This window comes from Eretmochelys imbricata, chromosome 16 (assembly GCF_965152235.1).
Source record: "Eretmochelys imbricata isolate rEreImb1 chromosome 16, rEreImb1.hap1, whole genome shotgun sequence".
Classification (NCBI taxonomy): domain Eukaryota; kingdom Metazoa; phylum Chordata; order Testudines; family Cheloniidae; genus Eretmochelys; species Eretmochelys imbricata.
The window spans coordinates 15,713,712-15,729,067 of NC_135587.1; positions in this window are offsets into that span (position 1 = coordinate 15,713,712).

Here is a 15,356-nt window from a genome sequence, read left to right on the forward strand (position 1 = left end):
AAGGGGTACATATGTCTCCCAGCCAGCCCCAGAGCCACAGACGTTGAAAGGGTTAATCATTCCCCACTATCACATTCGGGGATCAGCAGCTTGTCAGCACCCACCCCCAGGTCACAGCCACACTGACTGCAAATGCCCGACTTTCTTTCCCCAGGAGCTCTGCAGCAAGAGGACGGAAAATTCCCTTTGCTGCTGGCCGTTTGCAAGGTGAAGAAACAATCCAGGCCAGGAGCCATAGGCCAGCCTAGGTATCAGCTCCACTTCCCCTGTGCTATTTACAGAGAAGAGGGGGCTAAATGACTTTGACTTCTAATTAGCTGGCAGATCGGAGAAACACACCAGCAAAGCAGAGGAAAGGAGAGCAACAGGAGACGTTCCCTTAGGAGCTCCTAGCCACCTGGGATTTTCAAGCCTAGACACAGACGATCAGATCCTCAGATGGTATAAATCAAGGCAACACAGTTAAACTCTGGGGAGTCATGCCAGCTAAGGATCTGACCAGAAATTCTTAGGGACAGTAGCTTCCTAGTCTGTATTCCCATTTCTGCTGCTCCCCCACAGCCCTTCCAAAGTAACCAGGATGTGGCACAAAGCATCAGCAATACCTGTAATCAGGTTCCCACCAGCAGACAAACTAGCTCGTCTCCTTGGCGCCCTGGGCGTGGCTAATTTCCTCCTCCTTGGCATTATAAAAGGGTCACCGGGAGGTCACAGGTGCCTTGGCGCCAGGGGCCAATTAACCCAGACAATACACATAAATCATCCACGTACATTTCAATCAAGTGAAATAAACAGCATGCTGAGTTTATTTATGCATGGGTCGATAGGGGTAGATATAGACACGTGTATATATCATGCATATATATATATATATTTAATGCCACAATCAGGTAGTACACATAACAACCTATAGAAAGCACATGGTTTTTTCTCTAACGTTACCCCCTATTCCCACCCCATTTTTGATGCTCTCTCACATTGTCTCTTGTCTTCATTTGCTCTCAGTCCAACACTCCTGGAGCTCTGTTGATTTCAATGTGGCTTTGTGCTGGTGCAGAGGGCTGCCTTAGGATCATTATCGGTATTTTACACTTATATTGGAGTAGAGCCCTGAGGCCAAGCAGGTCCGGGCCCAGTTGTGCTAGGGGCTGGGCGAACATACAGAAACAACAGACCCTGCCCCAAAGCACTTACAACTGAAAAGAGCCACGCCTCTCGTTGCAGGATCACACTCTGCAGGGTCGAGCATTGACCGTGAGCTCTTTGGCCCAGATCCTCAAAGGGTGTGTAGGCTCCTAACTCCCCTGAAAACAATGGAGGTTAAGAACCTAAATACTTTTGAGGACCTGAGCCTTTGGGACTGGGGGCGTCTTCCCAGCTTTCATTTTATTCTCTAAGCGTGCTTAAACAACTTGCTATTAAAGGAACACTCTGGACACAGCATGTCCCTGTTCCACCTGCCTCCCACCTGGGTGAGGTATGCTGCAGCCTATGGGCCAAGCTCACTCTCAGCAACACTGGTATCAATTCAGAGCAAATCTGCAACTTACATGGAATGACTTTGGACTTACACTGGTGTAACAAAGAGTCTGATCCTGCCATGTTTACTCACATGAGTAGCCCTTACTCACAAGACTAATTCCATTGACATCCAAAGGGCTACTTAAGTGAGTAAAGACTGGTTTCTAAGAACACTGTGTAAGGAGTCAGGGACATTTCTTTGTTCTCTGTGTGTGTACAGTGCCTAGCAAAATGGGGTCCATGACTGGGGCTCCTAAGGCTACCTCAATACAGATAACAATAATTCATGCACTGGAACAGGGGCTGTGTCTGATTTACCTGTCCGTAAGGCACAGATACCACAGCCAGAAGTACGCTACAGAAGTAACGATAACGATCCCAGCCGTGCACGGAAGGAGTTCATGATTAATTCATGGGGTTAGAATGACCCAGAGGATGAGGGGAAGGCAGTTTCAGATAAAAACAAAATAAATGACTGCACTTTGGAAGTGAAACTAATTATTCTGGAACACAGTCACCTTCGTTCCAGAACACTGTGCACATGGGGAGTTACTTCGCCTGGAGCTATGCTCGGAAATTTCCCCTCCATGCAGACAAGGCTGACAAGAGAGGAGTGACTGGGAAATATATGCCTGGAAACGGAGGTATGCAAGTATGAATTTGAGTGGCATGGCGAAGAGTTAATCTCTCTGCTGCAAAGACCAGCCCAGCAATCAGACATGGAGGAGCTTGCAAGGCAGCTGAGTTTTAATAACCCAGGGTCACCTTAAACCAGCATTTCCAAAACGTTTGGAAAGTAGAGCCCCACTCCAGGAAAACAAAACCCATCTCTCTCTCCTGCAACCCAGGCCTGCATTGTTAACAGCCTCCTCATCTTAATCTATGTTTTTAGGTGTTTGCACCCTGGCCCTTCCACCGGGAAATGGTGGTATAGATCTCCATACAGTCTTTTTCTTACTTGTTTTGGTGAGCAGTGAGATAGTTAACAACATTGATAATAAAGGGTATGTCTACACTACGAAATTAGGTTGAATTTATAGAAGTCGATTTTTATAGAAGCAATTTTATACAGTCGGTTGTGTGTGTCCGCACTAAGCGCATTAAGTCAGCGGAGTGCGTCCACAGTACTGTGGCTAGAGTCGACTATCAGAGCGTTGCACTGTGGGTAGCTAGCCCGCAGTCTCCGCCACCCATTGGAATTCTGGGTTAAGCTCCCAGTGCCTGATGGGGCAAAAACATTGTCGTAGGTGGTTTTGGGTACGTATCGTCAGTCGCCCCTCCCTCCATGAAAGCAATGGCAGACAATCGTTTCACGCCTTTTTCCCGTGCAGACGCCATACTGCTTTCAGCAGATGGTGCAGTAGGACTGCAAACCATCGTCATCCACCGCTTCCGCTGCAACTCTGCTCTCCTGCAGACACCATACCACGGCAAGCGTGGAGCCAGCTCAGATCACCGTGGCAGTTATGAGCATTGTAAACATCTTGCGCATTATCCTGCAGTATATGCAGAACCAGAACCTGCAAAAGCAAGCAAGGAGGCGACGGCAGCGCGGTGACGAGAGTGATGAGGACATGGACACAGACTTCAAAATACGGGCTCCGGCAATTTGGACATCCTGGTAGCAATGGGGCAGGCTCAAGCCGTGGAACGCCGATTCTGGGCCCAGGAAACAAGCACAGACTGGTGGGACTGCATAGTGTTGCAGGTCTGGGATGATTCCCAATGGCTGCGAAACTTTCGCATGCGTAAGGGCACTTTCATGGAACTTTGTGACTTGCTTTCCCCTGCCCTGAAGCGCAAGAATACCAAGATGAGAGCAGCCCTCACAGTTCACAAGCAAGTGGCGATAGCCCTCTGGAAGCTTGCAACACCAGACAGCTACCGGTCAGTCAGGAATCAATTCAGAGTGGGAAAATCTACTGTGGGGCTGCTGTGATCCAAGTAGCCATCGCAATCACTGAGCTGCTGCTATCAAGGGTAGTGACTCTGGGAAATGTGCAGGTCATAGTGCATGGCTTTGCTGCAATGGGATTCCCTAACTGTGGTGGGGCGATAGACGGAACGCATATCCCTATCTTGGGACCGGACCACCTTGGCAGCCAGTACATAAACCGCAAGGGGTACTTTTCAATGGTGCTGCAAGCACTGGTGGATCACAAGGGACGTTTCACTGACATCAACGTGGGATGGCTGGGAAAGGTACATGACGCTCGCATCTTCAGGAACTCTGGTCTGTTTGAACAGCTGTAGGAAGGGACTTACCTCCCACATCAGAAAATAACCATTGGGGATGTTGAAATGCCTATAGTTATCCTTGGGGACCCAGCCTACCCCTTAATGCCATGGCTCATGAAGCCATACACAGGCACCCTGGACAGTAGTAAGGAGCAGTTCAACTACAGGCTGAGCAAGTGCAGAATGGTGGTAGAATGTACATTTGGACGTTTAAAAGTACGCTGGTGCAGTTTACTGACTCATTTAGACCTCAGCGAAACCAATATTCCCCTTGTTATTGCTGCTTGCTGGGTGCTCCACAATATCTGTGAGAGCAAGGGGGAGACGTTTATAGTGGGGTGGGAGGTTGAGGCAAATCGCCTGGCCACTGATTACGCGCAGCCAGACACCAGGGTAGTTAGAAGAGCACAGCAGGGCGCACTGTGCATCAGAGAAGCTTTGAAAAAGCTTTCATGACTGGCCAGGTTACGGTGTGACAGTTCTGTTTGTTTCTCCTTGATGAAACCCCCCCACTTGGTTCACTTTATTCCCCTGTAAGCCAATCGACCTCCCCACTTCAATCACCACTTGCAGAGGGAATAAAGTCGTTGTTTCAAAATCATGCATTCTTTATTAATTCATCACACAAATAGGGGGATAACTGCCAAGGTAGCCCGGGAGGGGTGGGGGAGGTGGGGAGGAGGGAAGGACAAGGCCACACTGTACTTCAAAACTTATTGAATGCCAGCCTTCTGTTGCTTGGGCAGTCCTCTGGGGTGAGTGGTTGGGTGCCTGGAGTCCCCCCCTTCCCGCGTTCTTGGGTGTCTGGGTGAGGTGGCTATGGAACTTGGGGAGGAGGGCGGGTGGTTACACAGGGGCTGCAGCGGCAGTCTGTGCTCCTGCTGCCTTTCCTGCAGCTCAACCATACACCAGAGCATATCAGTTTGATCCTCCAGTAGCCTCAGCATTGCATCCTGCCTCCTCTCATCATGCTGCTGCCACCTCTCCTCTTGCTCATCCCTCCTGTCCTCATGTTAATTTTCTGCTTTCCTGGACTCTGCCATTGTCTGCCTCCACGCATTCTGCTGAGCTCTTTCAGTGCGGGAGGACTGCATGAGCTCAGAGAACATTTAATCTCGAGTGCGTTTTTTTGCCTTCTTATCTGCGCTAGCCTCTGGGACGGAGATGATAGGGGGAGCATTGAAACATTTGCAGCTGCGGGAGGAAAAAAAGGGAGAGTAGTATTTTAAAAGACACATTTTAGAGAACAATGGGTAGACCCTTTCACAGTGAACCAAGCTGTTAACGTTACATAGCACCTTCATAACATGTGGGAATGGTTTCAAACAGCAGCGACCCCATTTCCCATACCAAGCACCCATTGGGTTGGCCATTTAAAATGCGTTGGCCATTTAAAAGGAGGGGCTGCAGTTTTCGGGTTAACGTGCAGCACAAACCCAACTAACACCCCCCTGCCCACCACACACCCAATTCTCTGGGATGATCGCTTCACCCCTCCCCCCCCGCATGGCTAACAGTGGGGATGATTTCTTTTCAGCCACAAGCAAACAGCCCAGCAGGAACGGCCACTTCTGAATGTCCCCTTAATAAAATTCCCCTATTTCAGCCAGGTGACCACGAATGATATCACTCTCCTAAGGATAACACAGAGAGATAAAGAATGGATGTTGCTTGAATGCCAGCAAACACTGGGACCATACGCTGCCATGCTTTGTGCTGCAATGATTCCAGACTACGTGCTACTGGCCTGGCGTGGTAAAGTGTCCTATCATGGAGGATGGAATAAGGCAGCCCTCCCCAGAAACCTTTTGCAAAGGCTTTGGGAGTACCTCCAGGAGAGCTGCATGGAGATGTCCCTGGAGGATTTCTGCTCCATCCCCAGACACATTAACAGACTTTTCCAGTAGCTGTACTGGCCGCGAATGCATCCCAAGTCTTCAGGGCAAATTAATCATTAAACACGCTTGCTTTGAAACCATGTATTATCTTTACAAAGGTACACTCACCAGAGGTGCCTTCTCTGCCTTCATGGTCCAGGAGCCCGGGTTGGGAGGGTATTGGCTCCAGGGTGATAAACAGTTCCTGGCTATCGGGGAGAATGGTTTCATCCTCTGCCTCCTCATCATCTTCCTCATCCCCAAAATCCTCATCCCTGTTGTGTGAGACTCCCCCCTGGCAGGAGTCCACATTCAGGGGTGGAGCAGTGGTAGGGGCACCCCCTAGAATTGCATGCAGCTCATCATAGAAGCGGCATGTCTGGGGGTCTGACCCGGAGCGGCCGTTTGCCTCTTTGGTTTTTTGGTAGGCTTGCCTGAGCTCCTTAATTTTCAGGTGGCACTGCTGCGGGTCCCTGTTATAGCCTCTGTCCATCATGCCCTGGGAGATTTTTTCAAATATTTTGGCATTTTGTCTTTTGGAACAGAGTTTTGATAGTACGGATTCGACTCCCCATACAGCAATCAGATCCAGTGTCTCCCATTCGGTCCATGCTGGAGCTCTTTTGCGATTCTGGGACTGCATGGTCACCTGTGCTGATGAGCTCGTCACGCTGGCCAAACAGGAAATGAAATTCAAAAATTCCCGGTGCTTTTCCTGTGTGCCTGGCTAGTGCATCTGAGTTGAAAGTGCTGTCCAGAGTGGTCACAGTGGAGCACTCTGGGATAGCTCCCAGAGGCCAATACCATCGAATTGCGTCCACACTACCCCAAATTCGACCCGGCAATGTCGATTTCAGTGTTAATTCCCTCGTCGGGGAGGAGTACAGAAATCGATTTTAAGAGCCCTTTAAGTCAACAAAAATGGCTTTGTCGTGTGGACGGGTGCAGCGTTAAATCGATCTAATGCTGCTAAATTCGACCTAAAGTCCTAGTGTAGACCAGGGCTAAGTATCATCATTGGCGCCGGAGTTAGCACCTACTGAAATGAACGGAGCAGGTCACACATGTCAGAGGTCATGTCATGGTGTCAGGTCATGTCAGGGGCTTTCTGCAAACTCAGACAGACATCAGTTATGCATGGGTCACGTTTTGATGCTTTTCTTTGCAACCATAACACCTAGAGGCTTTTTTAAATGAAAACTTAGACTCCTCATAACATCTGAGAGTCTGTCCATGTCCCCCAGTTAGTCCTTTGTGCCCCCTGGGCGGCATGCCCCTCACTTGGAGAAACCTGCTTTAACAAGCCAAAATAAACAACCATGTCATTTTCAAGTCTCTGCTCCTCCAGTGTGGCTGGCAGATAGACTGCTAGTTTGCGGAGATGGGGCTATGGAAGGAGCTTCAGTCTCTCTTGTTATGAGCTTCACATGGACTCACTCCACAAACTCTCTCTCAGGGTGAAAGAATTTCTTGGCTAAATCACATGAATGTGTGCCAGGACACAGAACAGCTGCAAAAAATGGGACTGAAGCACGAGGTTTAGTCAAGTCTTATCTCTCCCCTTGCTTTAGCATTTCCTGTAGACACAGCTGGGTTTTAAAACCTGGATCTGAGAGCAAAGCAACACCTGTAATTCTGAGAGAGATACGCACTGGCCCGGGGAGGGAAATCAGGGGACTACTGGAAGCCAGCTCCCTCCTCTACTTTTACTCGGACATGAATATGGCAACTGCCATCTGGTTCTGTTCCAGAGAACTAGATCACCTCAGGAAATCATTTCTATAACAAATGTAGAATGCATCTCACATTGCTGCCTTGAAAACTGGACTTTTCAGCCAAAAATATAACTAGCAATGTTTCTAAACTGCTGAAATTTACAAGCATCTCTAATCGTTGACCAGGTAGAACAAACCTCTTCATCTCTGCTTATGCAACCTGAAACTGTCCCCAGGGGGAAAGTACCTTATAGACTGGTGACTATGAGACAATGCCTCCCCCACTATAACAATCTACAAATCTCCTGCCTCTCACTTCATGGCTGATTCTGAAGATTCTGCAGTCAGAACTTAGTGGACAACGTTGTACATGATAATAATACCTAGCTCTTATATAGCACTTATCAGTAGATCTCAAAGTGTGTCATGATCTATAATGTATTTATCCTCACAGCACCCTTGTGAGGTAGGGCAGTGCTATTACCCTCGTATTACAGATGGGGGACCTGAGGCACTGAGAGGCTAAGTGACTTGCCCAAGGTCACACTGAAAACTTGTAGCAGAGCAGGGAATTAGACTCAGGTGTCCCAAGTCCTAGCTATTGACCTAACGATTGGGCTGTCCTTCCCCAGGCAGATCCAGTGTGTTCTCCCATTGTGTAACTGGCTGTGTAGTGCTTGCAGGCAGAAACACTTGTCTTTGTCTGTCAAATCAGCAGCTAGGGACCTGAGACACCCAAGGAGCCTGATACAAAGGGAAATCAACTGGAGTCTTCCCACTAATTTCAAGCAGCTTTGGATCCAGTCCAGCATCCCTTTCCTTGCCTTCTCGGCCCACACCGGGGAAGAAATAGGTCACGTGGCTTCTTTTCGGATGGGTCAGCAGTGGAACATGCCATGTTGGTATTTCAGGTTTTCAGTGGCTGATAGCAAGGTTTTGTGATTACCACAGTCACTCGCCCCATGCAGGAGGAAGAGGAAATCTGGTCCCTGGCTCTAATTATGAGCATCGTTCCCCTCTCCCATTCAGTGCCCTCAGTCCTCTCACTTGTTCCCTAAGGGCAGGTCTGTAGTGACACAGCTACCTCTCTGAGGGGTGTGAAACATCCAGCCCCCGGTGTAGACAGCGCTAGGACAATGGGCAAAACCTACCGTCCCGTGGAGCGGTGATTACCTACGCCAAAGGGAGAACCCCTCCCGTCAGCATCGGTAGTGTCTACACGGACGCGATACAGTGACAGAACTATAGCACTGCAGATGCACTGCTGTATATATATATATAACTAGCAATGAAGAAGAAAACAAAGAAAGAAGAAGTGGGACCGCTAAACACTGAGGATGGAGTGGAGGTCAAGGATAGTCTAAGCACGGCCCAATATCTAAACAAATACTTTGCCTCAATCTTTAATAAGGCTAAAGAGGATCTTAGGGATAATGGTAGCATGACAAATGGGAATGAGGATATGGAGGTAGATATTACCATATCTGAGGTAGAAGCAAAACTCAAACAGCTTAATGGGACTAAATCGGGGGGCCCAGATAATCTTCATCCAAGAATATTAAAGGAATTGGCACATGAAATTGCAAGCCCATTAGCAAGAATTTTTAATGAATCTGTAAACTCAGGGGTTGTACCATATGATTGGAGAATTGCTAACATAGTTCCTATTTTTAAGAAAGGGAAAAAAAGTGATCTGGATAACTATAGGCCTGTTAGTTTGACATCTGTAGTATGCAAGGTCTTGGAAAAAATTTTGAAGGAGAAGGTAGTTAAGGACATTGAAGTCATTGGTAAATGGGACAAAATACAACATGGTTTTACAAAAGGTAGATCGTGCCAAACCAGCCTGATCTCCTTCTTTGAGAAAGTAACAGATTTTTTAGACAAAGGAAACGCAGTGGATCTAACTTACCTAGATTTCAGTAAGGCATTTGATACCGTGCCACATGGGGAATTATTAGTTAAATTGGAAAAGATGGGGATCAATATGAAAATTGAAAGGTGGATAAGGAATTGGTTAAAGGGGAGACTACAATGGGTCCTACTGAAAGGTGAACTGTCAGGCTGGAGGGAGGTTACCAGTGGAGTTCCTCAAGGATCGGTTTTGGGACCAATCTTATTTAATCTTTTTATTACTGACCTCGGCACAGAAAGTGGGAGTGTGCTAATAAAGTTTGCAGATGATACAAAGCTGGGAGGTATTGCCAATTTAGAGAAGGACAGGGATATCATACAGGAGGATCTGGATGACCTTGTAAACTGGAGTAATAGTAATAGGATGAAATTTAATAGTGAGAAGTGTAAGGTCATGCATTTAGGGATTAATAACAAGAATTTCAGTTATAAGCTGGGGACGCATCAATTAGAAGTAACGGAGGAGGAGAAGGACCTTGGAGTATTGGTTGATCATAGGATGACTATGAGCCACCAATGTGATATGGCTGTGCAAAAAGCTAATGGGGTCTTGGGATGCATCAGGAGAGGTATTTCCAGTAGGGATAAGGAGGTTTTAGTACCGTTATACAAGGCACTGGTGAGACCTCACCTGGAATACTGTGTGCAGTTCTGGTCTCCCATGTTTAAGAAGGATGAAGTCAAACTGGAACAGGTACAGAGAAGGGCTACTAGGATGATCCGAGGAATGGAAAACTTGTCTTATGAAAGGAGACTCAAGGAGCTTGGCTTGTTTAGCCTAACTAAAAGAAGGTTGAGGGGAGATATGATTGCTCTCTATAAATATATCAGAGGGATAAATACTGGAGAGGGAGAGGAATTATTTAAGCTCAGTACCAATGTGGCACAAGAACAAATGGATATAAACTGGCCACCAGGAAGTTTAGACTTGAAATTAGACGAAGGTTTCTAACCATCGGAGGAGTGAAGTTTTGGAATAGCCTTCCAAGGGAAGCAGTGGGGGCAAAAGATCTATCTGGCTTTAAGATTAAACTCGATAAGTTTATGAAGGAGATGATATGATGGGATAACATGGTTTTGGTAATTAAATATTCATGGTAAATAGGCCCAATGGCCTGTGATGGGATATTAGATGGGATGGGATCTGAGTTACTCAGGAAAGAATTTTCTGTAATATCTGGCTGATGAGTCTTGCCCATATGCTCAGGGTTTAGCTGATTGCCATATTTGGTGTCGGGAAGGAATTATCCTCCATGGCAGATTGGCAGAGGCCCTGGAGGTTTTTCGCCTTCCTCTGTAGCATGGGGCACGGGTCACTTGCTGGAGGATTCTCTGCTCCTTGAAGTCTTTAAACCACGATTTGAGGACTTCAATAGCTCAGACATAGGTGAGAGGTTTTTCGCAGGAGAGGGTGGGTGAGATTCTGTGGCCTGCATTGTGCAGGAGGTCAGACTAGATGATCATAATGGTCCCTTCTGACCTTAGTATCTATGAATCTATGAAGTGCAGACAGGCCCTGACTCTCAGGCCAGAGGCGTCACGTGCCCCCCCGATTTATGCAAGGGTCTATATTTATTTGCGGGGAGGGGGTTCAAAATATGTGCCCCCCTTTCCCACTATCAACAGTTACTCGTCACCTTTGTCTGAGCCACCTTCAGATTCTGTTCTCTTCTTCCACTGCAAATGGGGGTTGTTTTAGCTGCATTGTTTGTGGCACCACCTGCTGGACGCTCCTGTTATAATTACCACAACTCTTGCTCTTCAAGCCATTTATTCTGGAAAGAAGAAAATTTATACCCTCCTTCTTTTCAAAGTTGGGTTTTACAGGTGCCACCTCTTCAAAACCCAAGAGGTGATGCTGCTGAAATCCTGCCTCCTGCGCAGAGAGACACAGGTGCCCTTCAACCCCACTGTAAATTGCAGTGCCAGGGTAGAACTATGGACGTAGTTACAAAGGGCCCAATTCTGATCTCAGTTACACTGGTGTAAATCAGAAGCCAGCATGGTTACACAGCCCTCAAGATAGCATGAGCCAGATCAGAGTCAGGCCCAAAGGCAGCAGAATAGGAGCTAGGCCTGGTCTACACTTAAAAATGAGATTGACATAGCTACGGCGCTGAGGGCTGTGAAACATTTCGCCCCCGGGGCACCGTAGTTAGGTCGAACGAGCCCCTGGTGTCAACGCGGCGAGGTCAACAGAAGGATTCTTCCATCAACCCAGCCACTGCCTCTTGGAGCTACACGGATGGAAAACCCCCTTGGTCGCCGTAGGGTTTCGGTAGCACACCTGCAGCACCGTAGCGGTACTGCGACAGCTGCTGTAGTGCAGACATGTCCTAAGTGAAAAGAATGAGCATGAAAAGGTTTCTGTCCCCTCCTCGGCTTTCCCTTCCCTTCTGGAAAGTTCAGCTATTCAGGGCAGGGTCTGTCTGTGGGCAGGTCTACACTGGGAAAGCCTCAGCTGCACTGCTGTAGCACATTAGTGAAGACGCTACCAGGCCAGTGGAAGAGCGTCTCCCGTCAGCATAATGAATCCACCTCCGCGAGAGGCGGTAGCTACGTTGCCAGGAGAAGCTCCCCCGTTGACAGAGCGCTGTCTGCGCTGATGGATTTCTCCTGAGCGACGTCATTGTACCGACGTACGTTTGTAGTGCAGACCCGGCCTCAGTGTCTTGTGCAGCGCCGTGCACGGTGCCTGAGCATAAATAATGTTGAACTACTACATTTTCAAAAACCCTTGGCCAAATGTATCCCCTGGTGTAACTCCAGGGTTTGAATGGGACCCAGATTTGGCCCAAAATGATTTGGGGGCTCCCATGTTGAGTGGAGAGACCCCACATTAATGCTTATAGCAAGTAGTAAATCCTTGGACTAGCCATCCACAGGTCTCTTCTCAATGAGAATGAGCCTGGAGAAAGAATCCTTGCCATTTTTCTTAGAAATCTATGTGGTACTTGGGCAAGGATTACTCTTCTGCTCCTCGGGAGATGCTCGTGTCCATGGCTTGTGCCCAAACATCTCTCACTCCTGAGTGATTATAGAATTTCAGAGCTTGTACCAGGCACTGGGGGTATGCGACTTCTCCAAGATGAAATGTATTCACATCACAAGCATTAACACAACAAGAGAATACCTCTGGTCCAGTCTGACACACATCTGTTGTTAGTGCAGCCATGTTAGCCGAAGTTAAAAAGAAAATACTGCCCTATTGGTCAGAAGATGTGAATGGAGAGATAAATGGAAAGGAAGTGTTGGCTAGTGGTCAGAGCTGGGATTCTTGGGTTCAATTACCCGCTTTTCAACCAACCCACTTTAGGGAATTAACTTGGCTTCTCAGTGCTTCCATTTCTCCATTTATGAAATGTGGATAATAATGCGAATCTGTAACATGCGCTGTTGTGAGGCTCAGTGTGTGTAAAACACTTTAAGCTGCTCAGGTGGCAAGCACGAGAGAAGTGCCAAACATTGTTATCTAGCACCTTTCATGCTCAAGGGATCTCAGAGTGCTTTACGGAGTAATCAGTTAAATAGTAAACTAGTAATTGCCAGATTTGGCTCAGCCCCCAGTGTCCATCTAGCCATGTATCCTGTCTCGGACAGCGGCCAAGACCAGCTGCTTCAGAGGAAGGTGTAAGAACCCCACAATAGCAGATGTGGGACATGAGGTCTCATCTTGATTTCTAATAGTTGGAGATTGGCCTACAGCCTGAAGCAGGAGGTTTGATGAACCTCCCACAAAATCTGTTATGAATTAAAACACTAGATATTCTTGATAGCCATGTAAGTGTCCAAACTATTTTTTAATCTTGTTAAGATCTTGCCCTCTACGACTTCCTGTCACAGTGAGTTCCACAGTCTAATTACATATGGTGTGAAAAAGTACCTTCTTTTATCAGTTTGATTTTCACACCTTTCAATTTCACTGCTTGTCACCTTGTTCAAGTGTTACAAGGAGAAGAGAAGCTCCTCATCTACCCTCTCCAGACCCCACATTCTTTGATACACTTGTATCATGTCCCCTCTTATTCAGCTCTTTTCTTTTCAATCTCTCTCCCTAGAAGAGTTTTTCCAGGCTGTTGATCATTCTCATTACCCTTCTCTGAAATCCCTCTATTTCTGCACTATCCTTTTTGAGATGGGGTGATCAGTACTGCGCATGCTATTCCAGATCACTGAGTTCTATAAAAGGTATTATAATATTTTCCATATTGTTCTCCATCCCATTCCTTATGCATCCTAATACCTTTGTTTTTTGACTGCAGCACATTGAGCAGAGGTCTCCACTGAGCTGTCTCCAGTGATGTTTCATTGAGCTGTCTAAATACTCCACAGAAGAAGGCTCACTAGATAAAAAAATTCAAACTACATTTCCATTAAGGGAAGCCCATCCCAAGCCTAATTCCACAGCCATTTAGCCACAGATTTGAATATAGTTCACACTGGCTCATAACATCTCGCCTCTTTATTCCTTTGGAACTTTTCCTTATCCATGAATGAGGTCTTCTCCTTGGCTATGAGCACAAGCCTCATAACCTCTCTTTAGAGCAGCTGTAAGCACCTACACCCCTAAATTATTCAGAATTGTCAGCTGCAAAATTCCCATCTCGCTAATGTTCATTTAAAAATAAATGGTGATCAGAACTCTGCACACATCAATCTCTTTGTGATGGGGTAGACTAGCCCCAGAGGCCCCTTGCTAGAGGCCTCAGTGTCCTGCCACACCTGTCCCAAGAAAGGAGTAGTAGAGGAGTCATCCAAACAGCCTAGGGTGGCTGCAGGGGAAGCAGCCAATCAGAGAGGCTGCAGGAAGCAGCCAACCAGGGCCCAAGAGGGCCACATAAAAGGAGCTGCAGAGCCAAAGACAAGTCAGTTCCTTGCTAGAGCCAGTGGAGTGTAGATGGTGCTCCTGGTTGGCTAAAGGGAACTGCAGAACCATGGACAGCTCAGGGCTGGCAGGGACTGGGGGAGCGAGGAAGAGCTCCTGGCTGGCTGCTGGGCCTGAACTTGGAAGAGCCCTGAGCTAATAGTGAAGGTCTGCTGAAGACTGTGGCCACGGGGAAGTGGCCCAGGGAACTGAAGGTGGTTTCATTAAAGGGACACAGTGGCATATGGCTGCTATTCTTTGGGTCCCTTGGCTGGGACCCAGAGTAGTGGGTGGGCCCATGTCCCCCTCATACACTACTGAGGAAGTGGGCCTGCAGTTGAACTGAGATAAACCCCTGGAAGGGGAACTAAACTGCTAAGAGGCCCAGCTGGGGCCAGAACAGACCAGAGAGGGTGAAACCATTGCCCCCAGGGAAGAAGTCCTGGGGGTACGGCCCGATACCACGGCCGGGACTATTTAAAGACTACAGACACAGCCGACCGGAAGGGACACTCAAGAGAGATCGGTGCCACCCCATTCTACTCTTAAAGAGGGACAGAACAATTGCATCTGCCCAGAGAGGCAGGTGTTGCATAATGGTGAGATCAAGGGACTGAAAGTCAGAACTCCTGGGTTCTCTTTGACTCTGTTTCTTCATTGCATGATCTTGGTGAGTCCCTTTCATCCCTCTGTATCTCTCCTTATCCATCTGCACCATGGGGATAATGATACTCCCCTCGCTGGCAGAGGGGGATGTGAGGCGTAATTAACAGATGCTTGTAAAGCACTTTGAGATACTTGTACGAAAGGAAGGCAATGTTGAAGTGGAAAGTATTAATTATGATTAATTCCCTCTGCTCATCTACATACACAGTGAAACAGCTGGACTAATGGAGGAGGTCGTATTCAAAACATCACGAATGAAGAAATCTGCGTCTCTCCCTCTGTCCCCTAACTAATGAATACGTATCACTTGTTTCCAGGGAAGCAGTGCTGATGCCAGTGGCCCTCCTCCTACACAGATGCTGTCACAATGAAAAGAAAGTGATCAGCTGGGTCTGGAAACTGGACTGATCCAACTCAGAGGAACTTGGAAAGCTTCCTGGGGTGCCACAGGGATGCCTCGGGGCTCAGTTTAAATGGAAGGGGAAGACTGGAGTATGGGAGATTGCTGAAAAAGTGAATCTGCTCTCAGAAGTTGGAGGGTAAATCAGAATCATGAATCAG